This window comes from Trachymyrmex septentrionalis, unplaced genomic scaffold (assembly GCF_001594115.1).
Source record: "Trachymyrmex septentrionalis isolate Tsep2-gDNA-1 unplaced genomic scaffold, Tsep1.0 scaffold93, whole genome shotgun sequence".
Taxonomy (NCBI): Eukaryota; Metazoa; Arthropoda; class Insecta; order Hymenoptera; family Formicidae; genus Trachymyrmex; species Trachymyrmex septentrionalis.
Genome location: NW_017306121.1, coordinates 141,019 through 146,357, shown reverse-complemented (window position 1 = coordinate 146,357; position 5,339 = coordinate 141,019).

Here is a 5,339-nt window from a genome sequence, read left to right as displayed (position 1 = left end):
CAGGTTTTAACAGCTCATAATAGACCACACCCTTCTGGTCCCACCAAACACAGAGCATCGTCTTTCTGCCAAAGCGATTCGGTCTTGCGGTCGATGTGGATGGTGCACCTGGGTCTACCCATGATTTTTTGCGCTTGGGATTCTCAAAATAAATCTTTTCATCCCCACTAACGATACGATGCAAAAACGACTTCCTTTTGTATCGTACAAGCAAAATTTCACATGTGTTTTTGCGCCTCTCCATCTGCCTGCCGTCCAACTCATGCGGTACCCATCTTCCGGTCTTCTGAATCTTTCCCATCTCTCGTAGGCGATTGCAAACAGCTTGTTGACTAACGCTCAATTGCTCTGCGAGTTGTTTTTGTGTTTGTGAATCATCTTCGTCCAACAATGCTTGCAATTCCACATCTTCGTACCTTTTTGGCGGTTTTCCGTGTTCCTTGTTTGCAACATCGAAGTCACTACTTTTAAAACGCCGAAATCATCGTTCACACGTATCTTGCGATGGAGCATGTTCACCATAAGCTTCTCGAAGTAATCGGTATGATTCAGCAGCAGTTTTCTTCAAATGAAAACAAAAAATTAATGCTGTCAGCGAATGCTCTTTGTTTGGTATAAATTTCGACATATCGAACACAGCAACACAACACTATGCAAACACTTTTTCAACTTTATCACTCGTGCGCGTCTGACACTTGTTGGCACTTCAAAATGGCATAACAGTCAAATCTTGATACCACACACTGCATTGATGCGCCATCAGTTTTCTCAAATCCGCATTTCATACTTGTACACCTGGTAGTATCCGCAGTAACCATAATAAGAGATTAAAACCCGTATTCAGAACGTGTTTTTACGATGTTAACTCGTATTTAGCTATATAATTCATGTTACAAATATGGCACTATAGAATTTTAGACAAAAGCACGTATTTATCAATAAAAGCGCGGCTTTTCTAAATACGGGTCTAAAAGCACAAGTCCGAAAACAATAATCAAGTACAAAAATGTTAATAATATTGTAATATAAACATTAAATTAGAAAATATTGTCAAGTTGATCGAATTTAAAAAATTTTTTTATAATATCCAGAACTTAATGCTTGTAATTGTTTACGATTCTTAATATAATTAAATATTAAAAACGTTGTAGTCTTATCAATAATTAAGTTATCACAGTGGTGGACATCACAGAAATTGTTACTATAATTTGAAAAAAATACAGTTTTAAAAACCGATTCTAAGCGAGACATATGTCCATTTTCACCTAAAAAATGATACTATTTATTATGTAAATTTTCGATTAGTGTAAATACCTGACCGTTTGCATACATACGTCAAAGAGTTTTCTGTATGTTCCTTGAAAGCTATAAACAAATGATGTAACATTGCGTCAAAAACAAAGTGTTTTGCCAATTTAAACAAATTTAAACAAATTTTGTCTGGTAATTACAAGTTTTTAACAAAATAGCCTGATACACATGAAAAGACAAAACAATCTTTAACACCTAACTCATCAAAATTAATCCGTTTCAAAGTTCGTACCTCAACGTTTTTGAATAAGTCACTTTCTTCAAACGGTATTTCTTTAGAATTGCTATTTAAAAAACTACGAAAATTCTCTAAATTTTTAGAATTTTGCATATTTGGATACTGGCGTAACTAAATTGTTTAAAACAACTATTTTCAAAGCAGCAATGAATTGATGGTAGATGGGATTGGAATTTGATACACAATGTTGCCGTGTCTCACAAAAAAGATTTTCAAGTCCTGATTAAGATTTCGTAAATTTAAATATTTAAAACCAAGATTTCTAAGCTGTTCCAATAAATATATAACACTGCGACTTGTAATAATCCAACCTTTCGTGAATTGATATTGTGCTGTAACATCTCTTTCAATCTTTAAGTATATTAATTTCCAGTCAGTGATTTCTGGCAATAATTGCTCCACAACTCCGAAGAAGAATGAGACGAATCATTTCTTAAAACGCATCTATACTGTTGTTTGCCGTCTTTTGCATATTTAGTCCAATCATTTAAGTTGAAAAGTCAATTAATTCAGCAAATTTTACTGTTTCTAATGATTCAACAGATAATCCTCCACTGATAGTAAAACTTTCAATTGATGAAGCGATAAAATGACTTAATTGTTATGCAGCAATATTGACTTTCATTTTGACGAAGTTATCTCGAAATTTGAAATCTCCTGGATGTAATTTAAAAAGTGTCTTATAATTTTTCGTCTGATCTAAATAAAAAAACCTGTCGTATATATTCAAATTTTGCTATTTTATTATGCCTGAATTTAATTTTACATCGTAGTAGAGCGTTTCGCGTGCATTTTAATAAGTGTGGAACGTCAAGAATTATTATTATTGCTTTATTCTTGATTACAAATGTGTACGGAGTTGAGTCAATCGTATTTTCAGCATACAATTCTGAAATTGCTTTCTTTTGAGTAGGATCCTGGTCGCAAACAGTCGCCTTTACTATGACTTCAATTTCTTGTAGTTTCAAAATTGCATTTGTGATTGAGGTTAGAAGCAGAAATAACTTAAGGTTAGAAGCAGAAATTGAACCAATAGTGAAATAATAGGCGATTATTTGCTTCCAGGATTTTCTCAAATCTTTTATCATTAACAATGCGTGATTTGCTGGTTTATTATTTACATTAGCCCAACTGTCCTAGATCTTCGAATCCAATAATAATTTGTTTGTGAGCATGATAATGCTCACAACCAGCCGCTTATCTAACGATATGTCGTCAAAAATTAAAGTACAATATCGGTCCAATTTATGCATGTCATCGATTTTAATTTTAAGTTGTTGCAGTAACAGTTCATCTATTCTAGTATCGAAAGGAACCTTTAAAAGTAAAGTTTTTAAAGTTCGAGGAAATGGCAACTGGAAGAAGGCAAACAAATATTTATAAACACGCAAACTTCGTTTATAAACGAATAAGGCAATATTTATCTTATCTTCAATTCTTATCTTCTTCAATCCACTTTCTTCCAGCTGAAGTATGATTTACATTTCGCAATTGCAAATCTATAAAGTTTTGAATCACAATATTCAACTTATTTTCTATGCATTGTAAAATATTGTTTTTGTATAGTTTTTTTAAAGTGCCCCTTTTGTTGTGAAGTGACTTTTTTATTTTATATAGTCTGTTAACCATTCTACAATGAATTTTGTACATTTTACGTTGGTGTCACTGCCTTCAAAGATACTCGTACTTCTGTCAAGAAATCAGTTTTTCTTTATTTCGATATTATTGGCATAGTCTCATTACGTTCTGTCATATTATCCATAACTATTATATCGTCATTGTCATCGCTGTCGTCGTTGACAATTTGCATCTTTACAAATACAGTTTTGTTTATAGAAATTTATAGTGTTTGAAATATTATTAGAACTGTCATCGTTAACGCCGTCAACAAGTGTATGTAAACTTTGTTCTACGTTAATACTTTGTTCTTAAGTTAGCAGGAACATCGTCAAAGTCAATGTTACTGCCAATCATACTGGAGACATTGTCAACAGTAGCTTGACTGATACTGAACGTACGGTTTAAATCATTGGATGCAGCGAACGAATTCGCTGAGTTTAGTGGTTGTCAATCATTAGCAATTTCTGGATTATTTTGAAAGGGCGTTGAAATTTCTGTTGAAATTAAATTACTGGAGTCACATATACTTTGTAATCGAGAAGAAATTACTAAAGGTTCAATAAGTGCTTTGTAAAATTTACGAATCTTCTTTTTTCAAAATGATCTTCAGAGACAAATTTATTCTGGCAATTTTTGATTAGCTTGATGCCACAAATCTTTTTCCATTGCACATTAACGATTGGATTTGTGAGAAATCTATAAAAATGTTTATTTTTTATTTTTTCAAGCCCATTTTTGCACCAATAATATTTATTACTGCAGTTAGAAAACTGACAAGAAAATTTCTTGCGAAGCGGTGTAATAGCGAATAATAAGACTTTACAATGGAATAAGTGATCCAATTAAAAAAAACATTTAACGGAATCGCAGAACTTATGTCATGAATATTAATTAAGGTAACAAAAGCAATAACTACACGAGCAATAAACCACATGAGCTGAGCCACACAAAAGCATTTCATAACAAAATCCATGCTTTCTGCATAAGAGTTTAATTCTCTTAATTAATAAAATAACTCATACGTATATACAAAATCGGGATCTTACATACCTTACGCATTAATATATCACAATATGCAAATCACACCTTATTTATTTATTTGTTCTACGCAAAACGATTATTACGCAGATAGCTATTGTATTTATAGCTTTGTCAGCAACATGGATCATCTTGAACTCTATGATTATGAATAACTCTTGAAAAAATATTATGAAAGCATGTAAAACCGTTACAATAGTACTTATAATAAAAAAAAATTAAGCAGAGTATTAATATAAATTACTTATTTATGTACACATTATTTATTTAGGGTGCTTTTCAGCAAAAGACACAGAACACAGCGTAACACAATGAATCATTACATCTTTGTTGTTTGCTAATGTTAAACAAAGATGAAATAATCACTGTGTTATGCTGTCTCTTGCTGGAAAACACTTATATTTTATGGTAATGTCTAAATGTAACTTACATAAAATAATTGATGTAACTGTAGCATATATTCTGTGGTAACACTATATTTTGACAGCTTTGAAATCATTCTATAAAACTGACGATTGTTGTCCTGCTACTTTTTGTTTTCGTATTTTTTTCCACTTCTTTTCACTTAAAACATATTCTAAATAAATTATTCATTTTTTAAATACTGTAATAAAATGTAATAAGAATTTCTTTTCACATGTCCGATACAGTCATTTCTAGAAGTAGTATGGGAATAATTGAAAATAAGTGGAATTAGAGAAGATTAGTTGGATTAGAAATCATATTATATTAATTGAAACTGATTAATGTACATACGCAAAATACACTGGAATATAATTACGCGTTAAATTATTAATAAATTTAAATAAAAATAGTAAATGTGGCGTTATAAATAACTCTATTCATAAATTATTGATCCTAATTAAAAAAAAACGGCAAAATAATATGTGCATGTGTATGACACTTTATTTAGAAATTTATATTATATTTATAAGTTAATATTTGCAAATATATTATATATCAAGTTGTTCGGAAAATAATTTCGTTTTTTCCCAACAGAGAACTTATTGTATTTTTTCACAGCCAACTTCACACTTAAGCCGCATAATCATTATATATTTTGACAGCTGATATAGCAAGGCTTGCTTGTGAAAAAAGTTCGATTGATTCTACGCAGTAGTTTTTGGTTGGT